The sequence below is a fragment of the Bos mutus genome, chromosome 15 (assembly GCF_027580195.1).
Source record: "Bos mutus isolate GX-2022 chromosome 15, NWIPB_WYAK_1.1, whole genome shotgun sequence".
NCBI classification, from domain to species: Eukaryota; Metazoa; Chordata; class Mammalia; order Artiodactyla; family Bovidae; genus Bos; species Bos mutus.
The window spans coordinates 3972979-3990611 of NC_091631.1; the positions used below are offsets into that span (position 1 = coordinate 3972979).

General features: G+C 36.6%; 2 pseudogenes; both read right to left on the reverse strand.

The window, feature by feature from the left end:
• Positions 1 to 239: 239 nt before the first annotated feature.
• On the reverse strand, positions 240 to 1167 carry LOC102284025 (olfactory receptor 4A47-like; annotated as a pseudogene).
• Positions 1168 to 10799: 9632 nt separating this feature from the next.
• On the reverse strand, positions 10800 to 15226 carry LOC102284302 (olfactory receptor 4A47-like; annotated as a pseudogene).
• Positions 15227 to 17633: the final 2407 nt, after the last annotated feature.

Below are 17633 nucleotides of genomic sequence, written 5' to 3' on the forward strand. Positions count from 1 at the left end.
GTAGGCATTACACCATTCTAGGTACACTGATAAACAAGATAATGAATTCTAGTACATAGGTAATTATATATTATAATTATACCCTGTTATTATACCCTGGTTGTTTAATTGTAATCTTTAATTATAATTAACATAAACTCTTTGAAAAAGAGAAATCACAACAAATTTTAAAATGACTTCTGCATTCCAAGAAAATGAACCATGATGTCAAATGACTCCCTTCATGATGGATGATGCATTTATTTAATATGGGATATGATGTTTCTTTTCCAGAGCTTCTTCATAGCATAAATTAACTCAGAATTTCTTAGACTGTAGATTAATGGGTTCAGCATGGGGGTTATGACTGTATAGAACACGCTCAATGATTTATCAATGTAGAAGGTCTTAGCAGGTCTTACATATACGAAAATACAGGGAACAAAGAAGCAGACAACCACAGTGATGTGGGAACCACAGGTCTGGAGGGCTTTCCGCCTTCCTTCCTGACTCAGGTTCTTCAGAGAGTGCAGGATGACTCCATAGGAGACAAGCAAGAGCAGAAACACTATAGTGCAGATCAGTCCCCCATTGGCCACAACTAAGATGCCAATGACATAGGTGTCAGTACAGACAAGTTTCAATAAGGGGTACATGTCACACATAAAGTGATCAATGACATTCGGGCCACAGAATGGGAGCCCATAAATAGTGCTAAGTTGAATTACTGAATGCAGAAAACCTCCAACCCAGGACACCACTAGCAACCCAACACACACCCTCTGCTTCATGATCACCAAGTAATGCAAGGGCTTACAGATGGCCACATAGCGGTCATAGGCCATCACCAGCAGAAGGAAGACCCCTGATCCAGAAAAAGGTGCTCTGTAAATAGCTGGGTCATGCAAGATTTAAAGGTTATGGTTTTTTCTCCAAAGAACAAGTCTGAGATCAATCTGGGGGTAATAGAAGAGGAATAAGCAATATCCATACATGATAAGCAAGCAAGAAAAAGTACATTGGTGTGTTCAGGGTCTTACTGACAGCTACAGTGACTATAATTAGAAAATTGCCCACCACAGTCAAAAGGTAGACAAACAGGAACATAAACAAAAGTACTTTCTCCTCCTTTGGATTCTGTGTGAGTCCCAGGAGAACAAAGTAGGTTACATTGTTTCTTGATTCCATCTAATCTGAACAGGAGCTGACTTCATACAGTAGAAGCAACTTGCCTACAAAACAAGGAGGGGAAGATAAAGGGGTAAAATGCTAAAATGTATGAGAATTTTTTTTTTCCATTTGTTGAAAGAATGAGTATAGAACAACTATTTGTGTCCAATGTGTCATGGACATTTTTATTATTATCAGGTTGAAGGCAGAGTTTCTTTCCTTCAGTGCTATGACACATAACGAGAAATCAACCGATTCCAGACCCACGCTATTAGTGCCATTAAATGAATATTCAAACAGTGCTAAGAGTCATACTACAGGAGTATATCAAATAGGTATGACAGAAGACTTTCCAGAGGAAGCAAAGCTTCAGCTGAGTGTAAAAAAGAATTGAATGAATAAAAAAAATAAGGAGGAGAAATCCAAAAAGTCCAATATTTATAAAGCCACAAAAGTCTAATACTTGAGGCCCACTTAAGGTAATTTACATAATCAATGTGGGTAGATCAAACTGTGAGGAAGTTCCCTGTACTGAATTGTCTCAGACCTCACTGACACTTCTTAGGTTTTTAGATGGTTATTTCCCTTTTCCTGACAATTAAATACTACAGCAGTAATTTTGTGTCTCCAACCCCTACCTCTCCTCTTAATTTGAAAACTTGGATATGCAACATCTCTAATTTTGACATCCAAGTGAATAGTAATTTAGTATTTAAAAACTTTTGAAATGTCCATAATAACCATAAGCATTTTCTATACAAAATTTAAAGAGGTGTTCCCTATTTATCTCATTAAATGCTGTCTTTAGTATTCTTGCCTGGAAAATCCCATGGACAGAGGAGCCTGGTAGACTACAGTCCATGGGGTCGCAAAGAGTCGGACACGACTGAGCAACTTCACTTCACTTTCACTTTATCATGTTATCGTTCGGACAAAAAAATTGCTGTACTCTTCATTCATTTGTTACTCTTATAAAACTTTAATAAATCCTATTCACTCTACTATGAAAATATATCAGAAATTTGATCATTCCCTACTTCTTAATTTCTTCCTGGTCCACAGCAATAGATGCCTATCAAATCTCTCCATGTTTATTCTAGCCTCCAAGAATCAGTTCTCCTGAAGCAGCTCAAATGACATCACGCTACTGCTCAAAAATCCTAGAGTATAATCTAATCATACTCATAGAAGAGGAATAAGCAATATCCATACATGATAAGCAAGCAAGAAAAAAGTACACTGGTGTGTTCAGGGTCTTACTGACAGCTACAGTGACTATAATTAGAAAATTGCCCACCACAGTCAAAACATAGACAAACAGGAACATAAACAAAAGTATTTCCCCCTCCTTTTAATATTGACAGTAACAAGAACTGTAATCCTCTTTTTATAGTTGAAGAAACTAATGCTAGAAGATCTCATTCATTTTCCCGAAATCACACATTTCTAAGGGACATACCTAGAACTGAATCTAAGTTTGATGGATTTCAAAGTAATTAAATTTCTTACATAATAAAGACAATCCCCAATAATGAGCCTGGTTCCCACTATTTACTGCTAATCTTACCTTGTGGAGGCTTGTTCAGAATCTAAGGGTGACTTAAAGTTACACACAAACACTTGAAATTATTTTTCATCCAATTTAACAACAGAGGACAAAAGGTCACCTTATTACTTGAGGACACATTTCATTTTATTTGACTCTCAGTCCATTTTCTCCATGGAGTCTTCTGATTATTCAGAGGCACATTTTTATGTGCTGTGTTGAGTTTTCCAAAAGAATTCCATGGTGCACACCTAGAAAAACAAAAGCTTACCACATTAGGAAATTTATCAAAATGACCAGCAAATCTTACATATACATAGAATAAATCAACTGGTTATTTGGCAGGGAAGTTTTCACAAGTAACGTCTTTCCTACTAACTTCAACAAGAAAAATAATATTTGACTGTCTAGCCCTTTTCATTCTGTCATATTAACATGACCAGACTCGTTGACTGAGATTTTGAAAGACATTCTTTTTTTTTTTTTTTTTGTCATGCTTTAAGTCTATAAAAGGGCCACCTGAAAAATTGATTCCAGTTACTAAGTGGATAACATCTTCTTCTTATTAGGGGGGAAGATCATGGGATATTTCATCCCTTTCAGCCACAATCATCGAGTCTTAGAATTGGAATGTGTCCAAGACTGATTCTTGTTTAATTAATCACTTGGATTTCCCCTAGAGTTTTTTTTTTTTTTACCTATAGGCAAAGTCACAAAAATAATATCAAAAAAGTACAATACCCAAAACAAAACAGCTTTAGAATCTTTAAGAGGCTAAAGTCAATCAAAAATAATAAAACATTTGTCCCAGTGCACTTATTTGTTATTTCTTTCCCCACCTGCCATTGCAAGATTTTCTTTCCTTTTGTTTAGTACTCAATTTAATCACCTTAATTTGGTTAGATATATGAAAATGATATCAAAAAAACACAATTAAATGTATTAAAATTTTAGATATAATAGCTAATTATCCAATTATTATCATTTGTTTTTTTTGAAGTCTGGGCACCTCTGTCATGTCAGCAACTGTCCTCTGAGTGAGGACACAGGGATGAGTGAAACCTGGGAGAGCACATGAAGGTTTCTTCCTGCCTGGATCTTCTTTCTTAGAGCCAGACAATAAAGTATGAGACAACTTGACAAAGTAGCTGCAGTCTTATTCACTGCTTATAAGAATTAGAATACTGTGAAAAAAGATAGGTAGAGTTCTACTGTGGAAAGCGTACAGATGACCTTTCTTCAAAGGTGATGTTTAAGCTGAGATTAAAAGGATAGCGAGTGGCTACCATCAGAAGCACTGTTACAGAAACTAAAACTAAATGAAATTAATGAATAAAACTATCTCACTTCAGAGAAAACAAGAGCTATACTTAGAAAACTCTAAAATTTTCACAGAAATTTTTATGGCAGTACTATGTTAAAAAGGACCAGAGAATATATGCCCTCTTGTCTTATTCCATATTTTAATGGAAAAGCTTTCAACCTTTCATGTAGAGAAAGGTATTAGCTGTGGATCTGTAATATATGGATTTTATTAAGTCAAGGTACTTTCTATTTCCAACTTGTTGAGAGATTTCTATCTGATCATGGACAACCCAAGGAGACTTTAAGAAAATAATTTCACTTACAAAAGTATCAAAAAAAAGAATAAAATAAAGTCTTACACTCTGAAAACTACAAAATATTGCTGAGAGATATATAGAACACACACACATATACGAGAAGACGTTTATAAGCTGGGCTATTCAACAATTCAGTTCAGTTCAGTCACTCAGTCATGTCCAACTCTTTGCAACCCCGTGAATCCCAGCACGCCAGGCCTCCCTGTCCATCAACAACTGCCGGAGTCTACCCAAACCCATGTTCATTGAGTTGGTGATGCCATCCAGCCATCTCATCCTCTGTTGTCCCCTTCTCCTCCTGCTCCTAATCCCTCCCAGCATCAGGGTCTTCTCAAATGAGTCAGCTCTTCGCATCAGGTGGCCAAAGGATTGGAGTTTCAGCTTCAACATCAGTCCTTCCAATGAACACCCAGAACTGATCTACTTTAGGATGGACTGGTTGGATCTCCTGCAGTCCAAGAAACTCTCACGGGTCTTCTCCAACACCACAGTTTAAAAGCATCAATTCTTCGGTGCTCAGCTTTCTTCACATCCAACTCTCACATCCATAAAAACCATAGCTTTGACTAGACAGACCTTTGTTGACAAAGTAATGCCTCTGCTTTTTAATATGTTGTCTATGTTGGTCATAACTTTCCTTCCAAGGAGTAAGCGTCTTTTAATTTCATGGCTGCAATCACCATCTGCAGTGATTTTGGAGCCCCCCAAAATAAAGTCAGCCACTCTTTCCTCTGTTTCCCCATCTATTTGCCATGAAGGGATGGGACCAGATGCCATGATCTTCGTTTTCTGAATGTTGAGCTTTAAGCCAACTTTTTCACTCTCTTTACTTTCATCAATAGGCTTTTTAGTTCTTCTTTATTTTCTGCCATAAGGGTAGTGTCATCTGAATATCTGAGATTATTGATATTTCTCCCAGAAATCTTGATTCCATCTTGTGCTTCTTCCAGCCCAGCGTTTCTCATGATGTACTCTGCATATAAGTTCAATAAGCAGGGTGACAATATACAGCCTTGATATACTGCTTTTCCTATTTGGAACCAGTCTGTTGTTTCATGTCCAGTTCTAACTGTTGCTTCCTGACTTGCATATAGGTTTCTTAAGAGGCAGGTCAGGTGGTCTGGTATTCCCATCTCTTTCAGAATTTTCCCCAGTTTATTGTGATCCACACAGTCAAAGGCTTTGGCATAGTCAATAAAGCAGAAATAGATGGTTTTCTGACACTCTCTTGCTTTTTCAATGATCCAGTAGATGTTGGCAATTTGATCTCTGGTTCCTCTGCCTTTTCTGAAACCAGCTTGAACAACTGGTTCATAAGTCATGTATTGCTGAAGCCTGACTTGGAATATTTTGAGCATTACTTAATAATACCTCGTGATTCAGTGCAATTCCTATCATAACCAAAAAATCTTTTTTGCAGTAACAGAAAAATCCATGCTAAAATTCATAAGGAATCTCAAGGACTCCAAATTGTCAAAACAATCTAGAAAAGAAGATTGGGAGTCTCATACCTCCTGATTATAAAATATATTATGCAAATCTATGGTAATGGCAGCCCCAGCATTGAAATAAAGATGCACGATGGACTAATGGAGTAAAACAGATAGTTTAGAAATAAATCTTCCTATATGTATTTAGATAATGTTCAACAAGTGTCCCAAGCATTTTATGGGGAAAAGAAATTATAATAAGTGTTTAAAAGGCAATCACCAAAAACCAGAAATGGTATGATTCCACTTCCATGAGGCACTTAAAGCAGTCAAATTCATAGGCAAAAAATAGCAGTGAGCGAAAATGAAGGATTTTGTTTAATGGCTGTGGAATTTCAGTTTGGAAAGTTGAAAAAGTTTTGGAGATGGATGGTGGTGATGTTTGCATAACAATGTGAATTAACTTAGTGCTACTCTGAAATGGTAAAAATTGTAAATTTTGTTATGCATATTTCACCACAATTTTTAAAGTAAATATAAGAACTAAGGTGACCTCATTAACTGGTGTATGATGTGAACATAAACTATAGCACAATAGCCCAAAGTATATGTAAAGATCATTGGCTTCAAATAAACCAAGGTAATCTTTCTAATCAATAGCAAATTGACAAATAGTCAATCAATAGCAAAACTACTAAATTAAAATCTCTATTTTTAATATTTACTTTGTATTGGAATATAGCTGATTAACAATGTGTTAGTTAAGGTGTACAGCAAGGTGATTCAGGTATACACGTATTTGTATCTATCCTTTTCCAAATTCTTTTCCCATTTAGGTTACTACAGAATGTTGAGCAGAGCTTCCTGTACTACACAGTAAGTCCTTGCTGGATGTCAATTTTAAATATAGTAGTCTGTATATGCTAATTCCAAAGTTTTATCTAATCAATGCAACAAATATTGAGTACCTCCTGTGGGCCAGGCATTGTTTAAGTTCTCAGGATGAATCAATAAAGAAAGTAGACAAAAAGAAGAAGAAGAAGAAAGAAAGAAGGAGAAAGAAGGAACAAAAACACAAACTCTTTATTTTGGAGTTTCAAACTCAGATTTTAAAAGCAAGTTATCAAACACTGTTGAAGGATTTTGTGCTCCTCCGGACTTCAGATTGTCTGGTTTTGCAGAGGAAAGATGAGATTTTACAATAGGAAACTTCCTTGCCTACAAAGCAATGAGAATTTGCACTACAGATTAGACCAAAACTCCACCTTGCAAATAGAGGTACCAAAGTTACTGATGAAACACTGAGTGGGATGGGTTTACCCTCAAAGTGACAGGGAGTAATTTATGCTACATGGATCAGCGATATCTTAAATAGAAGTTGCAGTGAGTCATAATAAAACAGGTTGGTGCAAACATTATTGTGGTTTCAGACTGTGACTATTAAATCAACATATTGATAAGTAGGCTCAAACATCTTTATTAATCAAAACAGGAAGCATTGCAATCAACACATTTTTGCCAATGAGAAATACATTTATTTATTCCTGTATGTAAAAATCTGGGCTTGGGGAGTCCACAAACTCTTGGAAAGCATTTTCTGCCTCCTACTGGTTGTGGAAGTGTTTTCCCTGCAAAAGTCGTTGAAGGGATATGCTTGAAGAAGTGGTAGTCAGCTGGCAAGAGGTCAGGCTGAATATGGCAGATGAGGTAAAACTTAGACCAGTTCATTCAATTTTTGAAAAACTGTATGTGTGAGGTGCACTCGGTCATTATCCTGGAGAAGAACTGGGCCCCTTCTGTTGACCAATACCGGCTGTAGGCATTGCAGTTTTTGGTGCATCCCATTGATTTGCTGGGACTTCTCTAGTGGCTCAGACAGTAGAGAATCTGCCTGCAATGCAGAAGACCCAGGTTCAATCCCTGGGTTGGGAAGATACCCTGGAGAAGGGAATAGCAACCCAGTCCAGTATTCTTGCCTCAAGAATCCCATGGACAGGGGAACCTGGCAGGCTACAGTCCTTGGGATTGCAGTCGGACAGAGCTGAGCGACTTTCATTTCATTTCACTTCACTTCATTGATTTGCTGAGCATACTTCTCAGATGTAATGATTTCACTGGGATTCAGAAAGCTGTAGTGGATCAGAGCAGAAGCAGAAGCAGACCAACAGTGACCATGACTTTTTTTTTTTTTTTTTTTTTTGGTGCAAGTTTGGCTTTGGGAAGTGCTTTGGAGCTTCTCTTTAGTCCAACCACTGAGCTGGTTGTTGCCAGTTGTCATATAAAATTCACTTTTTGTCGCAGGTCACAATTTGATGGAGAAATGGTTCACTGTTGTTGTACAGAGTAAGAAAAGATGACACTTTGAAGCAACAATTTTTTATTATTGGTCAGTTGATAAAGCATCCAAGTATTGAAGTTTTTCACCTTTCCAGTTTGCTTTAAACACTGCATGACAATAGAACAGTTGATTTTGATCTTCCGCAACTTCTTGTGTAATTATAAGAGGATCAGCTTTGATGATTGCTTTCAACTGATCTCTGTCAACTTCCGATGGCCAGCCACTAAGCTGCTTCTCCACTGGAGGAGTTACCGTTGGGCTCATAATCTGTGGCTTTTAATTATTTACTTATTTTTCCTACCTATTATGTTGCCCTCTGTGCTTCCAAGGCTTGCCACAGACTCAGCAGTGAGAGTGTTTTCTGGTGTTTGGAAACCTCTCTTTTTAAGACTCCCTTCCTGGGATGGATATTATCTGCTTGATTTCTTTTTATATATATATATATAACTTTTTTATTTTTTTTATTATTATTATTTTACTTTACAATATTGTATTGGTTTTGCCATACATCAACATGCATCCGCCACGGGTGTACACGCGTTACCCATCCTGAACTCCCTCCCAATACCATCCCTCTGGATGATGAAACTGGAGCCTATTATACAGAGTGAAGTAAGCCAGAAAGAAAAACACCAATACAGTATACTAACACATATATATATGGAATTTAGAAGGATGGTAATGACAACCCTGTATGCAAGACAGCAAAAGAGACACAGATGTATAGAACAGTCTTTTGGACTCTGTGGGGGAGGGGGGATGATTTGGGAGAATAGCATTGAAACATATATAATATCATATAAGAAATGAATTGCCAGTCCAGGTTTGATGCAGGATATAGGATGCTTGGGGCTGGTGCACTGGGATGACCCAGAGGGATGGTATGGGGAGGATTGGGAACACGTGTACACCCGTGGCGGATTCATGTTGATGTATGGCAAAACCAATACAATATTGTAAAGTAAAAAAATAAATTAAAATTTAAATTTAAAAAAAAAGAAATAGCAAAAAAAAAAATTCTATGCCTAGGAACTCATAATTGCACAATTCAAAAACATATTTATTGGAAAATTATTTCTCATAGAGACGTTTAGGAACCAAATGAAGAGGAATGGACATGTCAATTTTAGTATAAATCTATACACAGTATTGTGTAGCTTAAGAAAAGTTAAGAGATATTATAGATTGATAATAGAAATATTTTTCATATGTCAGATACCAAAAGCAAGTGTTACGTACATAGAAAGAAGCAAATATACATTGGTTAATATATTTTGTTTCAAAGATTATTGGTGGTAGTGATTTAGTCGCTAAGTCTTATCTGACTCTGTGCAACCCCATAAACTATAACCCACCAGGTTCCTCTCTCCATGTGATTTCCCAAGCAAGAATACTAGAGTGTATTGCCATTTCCTCCTCCAGGAGATCTTGAATCAGGGATCGGAATCAGGGATTGAAACCAGGTCTCCTGTGTTGCAGGCAGGTTCTTTCCTGACTGAGCCACCAATTAAGCCATCAATTAAGAAACAAACTTAGGGCTAAATTCTGAGCATGAGGACTAGAAAATACTGAGAGAAAAATAGGAAATTTATTTGACATTGCATCCCAGTTTACTTGGTTTTCCTTTATACTATTTATTAATATCTTTTTCGATTTCAATTTTTCTTATAAAGTTAAAGCATTAAGTTAAACATTTTGTGAATAATGCAACTTAAATATAGTAAAGAAAGCAACTTATATAAAATTAAATATATAAAATTGTATATATAAAAATGTTCCAATTAAATGACACAAATCTATATAAAACGTATCCTGTCTCTGAAAAAGAGTAAAAAGATAAATACATGAATTGATTAAATTTCAGGGTGACTATATAATAGTTAAAATTCTATATAAAAAGTTTAAAAGTTAACTATATATAAACCTAAAAATCAGTAAAACTGATAATAATTTCTTAATTCATTTTAAATTACTGTTCTTGACATTTAGTCATATCCAGCTCTTCATGAACCCATGGACTGCAGTGCACCAAGCTTCCTTGTCCTTCACTGTCTCCTAGACTTTGCTCAAATTCATGGCCATTGAGTTGGTGATGCCATCCAGCCATCTCATGCTCTGTCACCCCCTTCTCCACCTGTGCTCAATCTTTCCCAGCATCAGGGATTTTTCCAATGAGTCAACTCTTCCCATCAGGTGGCCAAAGTATTGGAGCTTCAGCTTTAGCATCAGTTATTCCAATGAATAGTCAGGGTTGATTTCTCTTAGGATTGACTAGTATGACCTCCTCACATTTCAAAGGACTTTCAAGAGTCTTTGGCAGCACCACAGTTTAAAAGCATCAGTTCTTCTGTGTTCAGCCTTCTGTATGGTCCACATCTCATATCCATATATGACTATTGGAAAAACTATGCATTGACATATGGACTTCTGTTGGCAAAGTGATGTCTCTATTTTTTAAAATATATTACTAATTCCTAGATATATAGGCATTACCTCTTTCTAGGTACAGTAATAAACAAGAAATTATAGACCTTATATCCTAGTAAGTAGGTAAACTGTTAATAATAGCATAGCTGTATTAATTGCAAACATTCATATAATTATCACAAAGTCTCTGAAGAAAGGGAAATCAGAATCAAATTTTAAAATTACTTTTGTAATATAAGTAAATGAACCCCGATGTCAAATGGCTCCCTTTATGGTAGATGATGCACTTATTTACTATCAGATATGGTGTTCCTTTGCCAGAGCTTCTTCATAGCATTAGTCAACTCAGAATTTCTTAGACTGTAGATTAATGGGTTCAGCATGGGGGTTATGACTGTATAGAACACGCTCACAGATTTGTCAGTGGGGAAGGTCTTAGCAGGTCTTGCCTTAATGAAAATACAAGGAACAAAGAAGCAACCACAGTGATGTGGGAACCACAGGTCTGGAGGGCTTTCCGCCTCCCTTCCTGACTCAGGTTCTTCAGAGAGTGCAGGATGACTCCATAGGAGATGAGCAAGAGCAGAAACACAATAGTGCAGATCAGCCCCCCATTGGATGCAACTAAGAGGTCAGTGACATAGGTGTCAGTACAGACGAGTTTTGGTAAAGGGTACATGTCACAAATATAGTGATCAATGACATTCGGGCCACAGAATGGGAGCCCATAAATAGTGCTAAGTTGAATTACTGAGTGCAGAAAACCTCCAAACCAGGACATCAGCAGCAGCACAACACACACCCTCTGCCTCATGATCACCAAGTAATGCAAGGGCTTACAGATGGCCACATGGTGGTCACAGGCCATCACCAGCAGAAGGAAGACCCCTGATCCAGCAAAAAGTGCTCTGCAAACAGATGAGTCATGCAAGATTCAAAGGATATGTTTTTTCCCCCAAAGAATAAGTCTGAAATCAATCTGGGGGTAATAGAAGAATAAGTGACATCCATAAATGATAAGCTAGCAAGAAAAAAGTACATCGGTGAGTTCAGGGTCTTACTGACAGTTACAGTAATGATAATGAGAAAGTTGCCCAGTACAGTCAAAATGTAAAAGACCAGGAACATAACAAAAAGGACTTTTTGCTATTGCTCCTTGGTTCCATCTAGTTCTTACAAGAGCTGAGTTTGTGTATTAGAAGCAGTTTGCATATAAAACAAGGTGGGGGTGGGGAGAATTAAATGTTTAATTTTTTAATATATCCATTCAAGAGAAGATTGTGAATGGCATACATTTTGGGTCCAATATGTCAAGAACATTCTAATTACCAGCTTGAAAAAGCCTTGGAACTCTACCTTCAGTGATGTGACACATAATAAGGAATCAGGCAATTTCAGCCATTGCGTGAATATTCACACAGTGCTAAGAATCACAGCATAGGTGCATATCAAACTAGAATCAGAGAAGACTTCCCAACGGAGTCAATGCTTCAGCTGAGTTTTGTTTTGTTTTGTTTTTAATGAGAGGATAAAAAAAGATGGGAAGAGAATTCCATGAAAAGGAGCATCGTTTATAAAGTCACAAATGTGTAACACCTCTTAAGGTAATTTACATAATCAATGTGAGTAGACAAAACTATGAATAGAAGATCCCTGTCTTGAATTATCTCAGACCTCATTGATACGTCTTAGGTCTTCAGGTGGATATTTCCCTTTTCCTGACCAATAAATGCTGCAGCAGTCTAACTTTGTGTCTCCAGCCCTTCTGTCTCCCTTAATTTTCAAATTTGTATGTGCAACATCTCTAGTTTTTGACATCCAGTTGACTGGCAATTTAGTATTTATAAAACTAGCTTTTAAATTTTCCATGAAAAACAGAAGCAGTTCCTATACAAAATTTAAAGAGGCATTCCCTATTTATCTCATTAAATACTATCATTTTCCATGCTATTGTCCTGACAAAAAAATTGCCGTCTTCTGCACTTGATACTCTCATAAAACTTTATTAAATCCTGTTGTCTCCACTTTCAAAATATATCACTAATTTTTCATTCCCTTCTTAATTTTTTCCTGGTCTTCTGCAGTACCCTCCTACCAAGTTTTTTTGTGTTTATTCTCAAAAACTTGGTTCTCCTAAAGCAGCTCAAATTGTCTTTTTAAGTTTTATTCTGATGATATCACTCTATTGCTCAAAACTGCTACAGTATATTCCAATTATGCACTCATAGTCTAATGTATCACATTTAATATTTACAATAGTAAGAAATGCAATTGCCATTTTATAATTGAAAAATCTAATACTCAGAACATATCATTTATTTTCCCCAAATCACACATTTCTAAGTGATATATCTAGAACTGAATGTACATTTGTTTGACTTCAAAGTAATTTAGTTTCTTACATAAAGAAAGTCATACAATTGTGAGCCTGGTTCTCATTATTTTCTGTTAGTCTTACCTTGTGGAGGTTTGTTCAGAATCTAAGGATGATTTGAAGTTATTCATAAACACTTGAAATTGTTTTTCATCCAGTTTGATGACAGAGGCCAAATGCTGCCTTATTACTTGAGTTTATTTCATTTGGCAATCTGTCCTTTTCCTCCACTGAGTCTTCTGATTATTCAGAAGTTCATTTTTATATAAAATATAGATTATTTGAAAGGAGTTCCATGGCACACAGAAAAAAATAGTTTATCACATCAGGAAATGTATCAAAATGACCAGCAAATCCTCCATATTCATAGAAAACATAGATATCAACTAGCCATTTCCTAGGGAAGTTTTTCACAACTTATTTCCTACTAACATCAAAACGAAAAATAGCGTTTGAATGTTTAGCTCTTCTCACACTCACGTTAACATGGACAGACTAGCTGACTTCAGATTTCGAAAGACTGTTGCGATTTTTTTGTCATGCTTTAAGTGTAAGAAATGACCTCCTGAAAAATGTATGACAATCACTAAGTGGATAGCATCTTCTCCCTGTTAAGGGTGAGATTATGGAATATTTCATCCCTTCCAGCTGAATTTATCATGGAGTCTTGGAATTGGAATGTGTCCAAGACTGATTCTTGCTTTAATTAATACACTGGAATTTTCCACAAAGTTGTTAAAGAACATCTAGAGGTAAAGATATTATTAGACCAAATTTCATATTAAATATCATAATGGCGCAACATGGAAAAATAGCTTTAGAATCATTATGAGACAATTGCCAATCAAGAATAAAATCACCCCAATCATTTTATCCCAGTGAACTTCTTTGTTATATATTTCCTGCACCTGGCAGAGGAAGATTTTCCATTCTTCTATTTACTACTCAATATTCTCAGCTTGGGAATAAGTAGTTCATGATCCGAGCCACAGTAAACTCCCAGTCTTGCTTTTTCTGACTATATAGAGAAAAAAAAATTCTTAAATTTTAAATTTAAATTAAATTTTAATTTTAAAAATTCTTAAGTAGAAGAAGGTAGGGAAACAATAGGATCACTCAGTTATGACCTAAATCAAATCTCTTATGATTATACAGTGGACGTGACAAATAGATTCAAAGGATTAGATCAGATAGAGTGCCTGAAGAATTATGGACAGAGGTTCATGACACTATACAGGAAGCAGTGATCAAGACCATCCCCAAGAAAAAGAAAAAAAAAAAAAAAAAAAAGGCAAAATGGTTGTCTAAGGAGGCCTTACAAATAACTGAGTAAAGAAGAGCAGCTAAAAGCAAAGGAGAAAAGGAAAGATATACCTATTTGAATGCAGAGTTCCAAAGGATAGCAAGGAGCGATAAGAAAGCCTTCTTCAGTGATCAATGCAAAGAAGTAGAGAAAAGCAATAGAATGGGAAAGACTAGAGATCTCTTCAAGAAAATTAGAGATACCAAGGGAGTATTTCATGCAAAGATGGGCACAATAAAGGACAGAAATGGTATGGACCTAACAGAGTCAGAAGATATTAAGAAGAGGTGGCAAGAATACACAGAAGAACTATACAAAAATGATCTTCATGACCCAGATAATCATGATGATTTTGTGATCACTCACCTAGAGCCAGACATCCTGGAATGTGAAGTCAAGTGGGCCTTAGAAAGCATCACTACGAACAAAGCTAGTGGAGGTGATGGGATTCCAGCTAAGCTATTTCAAATCCAAAAATCTGATTCTGTTAAAGTGCTGCACTCATATGCCAGCTATTTGGACAACTCAGCAGTGGCCACAGGACTGGAAAAGGTCAGCTTTCATTCCAGTCCCAAAGAAAGGCAATGCCAAAGAATATTCAAACTACCGCCCAATCCACTCATCTCACATGCTAGCAAAGTCATGCTCAAAATTCTCCAGGCCAGGCTTCAACAGTATGTGAACAGAGAACTTCCAGATGTTCAAACTGGATTTAGGAAAGGCAGAGGAACAAGAGATCAAATTGCCAACATGCGTTGAATCACTGAAAAAGCAAGAGAGTTCCAGAAAAACATCTACTTCTGCTTTATTGACCATGCCAAAGCCTTTGACTGTGTGGATCACAACAAACTGCGGGAAATTCTTAACAGATGGGATGCCAGACCATCTTACGGGTCTCCTTAGAAATCTGTATGCAGCTCAAGAAGTAACAGCTGGAACCGGACATGGAACAATGAACTGGGTCAAACTGCAAAAGGAGTGAGTCAAGGCTGTATATTGTCACTCTGTTTATTTACCTTAAATGCAGAGTACACCATGCGAAATGCTGGGTTGGATGAAGCACAAGCTGGAATCAAGATTGCCGGGAGAAATATCAATAACCTCCGATATGTAGATGACACCACCCTTATGGCAGAAAGCAAAGAATTAAAGAGCCTCTTGATGATAGTGAAAGAGAAAAGGGAAAAAGCTGGCTATAGCTCTACATTCAGAAAACAAAGGTCATGGCATTCGGTCACATCACTTCATGGCAAATATATTGGGAAACAATGGAAACAATGACAGACTTTATTTTCCTGGGCTCCAAAATCACTGCAGATGGTGACTGCAGCCATGAAATCAAAAGACACTTGCTTCTTGGAAGAAAAACTATGACCAACCTAGACAGCATATTAAAAAGCAGAGACATTACTTTGCAAAGGTCCATCTAGTCAAAGCTATGGTTTTTCCAATAGTCATGTATGGATGTGAGAGTTGGACTATAAAGAAAGCTGAGTGCAGAAGAACTGACGCCTTTGAACTATGGTGTTGGAGAAGACTCTTGAGAGTTCCTTGAACTGCACAGAGATCCAGTCCATCCTAAAGGAAATAAATCCTGAATATTAACTGGAAGGACTGAGGCTGAAGCTCCAATACTTTGGCCACCTGATGTGAAGAACTGACTCATTTGAAATGATCCTGATGCTGGTAAATATTCAAGGCGGGAGGAGAAGGGGACAGAGGATGAGATGGTTGAATGGTATCACCAACTTGACGGACATGAATTTGAGTGAGCTTTGGGATATGTTGATGGACAATGAAGGCTGGATTGCTACAGTCCATGGGGTGGCAATGAGTTGGACATGACTGAATGACTGAACTGAACTGAACTTATTCTCAGCTTAAAATTTTGTTAGAGATATAAAATTATATCAGAAAATGCAACTAAATGTGTTAGCATTTTAGAGATAACAGCTAATTATTTATCCAATTATTAATTTTTAAAAGGTTAAGACACCTGTATTATGCCAGCAATTGTACGTTGAGTGAGAGCCCAGCAATTTCTAAAATCGGTTGGAAAATCATGCAAAATTTTTCTCCTGCATGGATGTTATTTATTTATGATTCAGATAATAAAGAAAGAAACAGTTTAATAAAGTAGTTTTATTCTTTTCACTACTTATAAGTTAAGAAATAGGGTAGCGTGACAGAAAATAAGAGGGAAAATTCTACTATGGATAATATAACCAGAGATTATTTTTCTTAAAGGGATATGTTTAAGATGATATTGAAAGGATAGAAAACAAATACCATCAGAAGCACTGTTACAGAAATGATACCAAGGAACAAAGCAGAACAGATTCAGAGATGCAGAGAACAAACTTATGGTTGTCAGTGGAGAACAATGTGGGAGAGATAGTTGGGAAGACTGAGATCTACATGTTCAAACCACTTCATTTAAAGTGGATAACCAACAGGGTCCCACTGTACAGCACGGGAAGCTCTGTTCAGTGTTATGTGGCAGTCCGAATGAGAAAGGAGTTTGGGGAGAATGGATACGTGGTTTCGTGACTGGGTCCCTTTTCTGTCCACCTGAAGCTATCACAACACTGTTCATGGCTGTGCCTTCATTTTCAGTCACTTCAGTCACATCCAGTTTCTTAAGAACCATGGACTATAGCCCACCAGGCTCCTCTGTCCACGGCATTATCCAAGCAAGAATACTAGAGTGGGTTGCCATGTCATCAAGGAATCTTCCTAACCCAAGAATTGAACCCTTGTCTTCTGAGTCTCCTGCATTGCAGATGGATTCTTTACCACTGAGCCACTGGTGACACTCATTAATTGGCTATACACCAATATAAAATAAAAAAGGTTTTAAATAAAGAAGCACTATTACAGAAAGTAAAACTCAATTTAACAAGTGAGATAATTAATAAAATTATCTTACTCTCAGAGTTGACAGGAGCTATACTTAGAAAACTCTAAAATTTTCACAAGAATTTTTATGGCAATACTATGGTAAAAGGGGCTTGTGAGAGTGCCCTCTTTGTGCATATTTTAATGGGGAAGTTTTCAATCTTTCAAAGTTGAGGATGATGTTAGCTGTGATCTGTAAATATATGAACTTTATTATGTCAAGGTACACTCCTTCTATTTCCAATTTGTTGAGATTTTATGTGAAATGATGTCGAATATCTATACTATCATGAACAACCCAGGAGAAATAAAGAAAATAATTCCACCTACAAGCACGTCATAAAGAATAAAATAGTTAAGGAAAAACATAACCAAAGAGACAAAAATCTTGTAAACTGAAAACTGCAATATGTTACTCAGAGAACACACGCCCATATATGGAAAGAATTTTATGAATTGGGTTATTTAATAGCATTAAGATGTTAATATGACTGTAAGTGACCTACAGATTCAGTGCAATCCTTATCAAAACCCAAAAATGTTTTT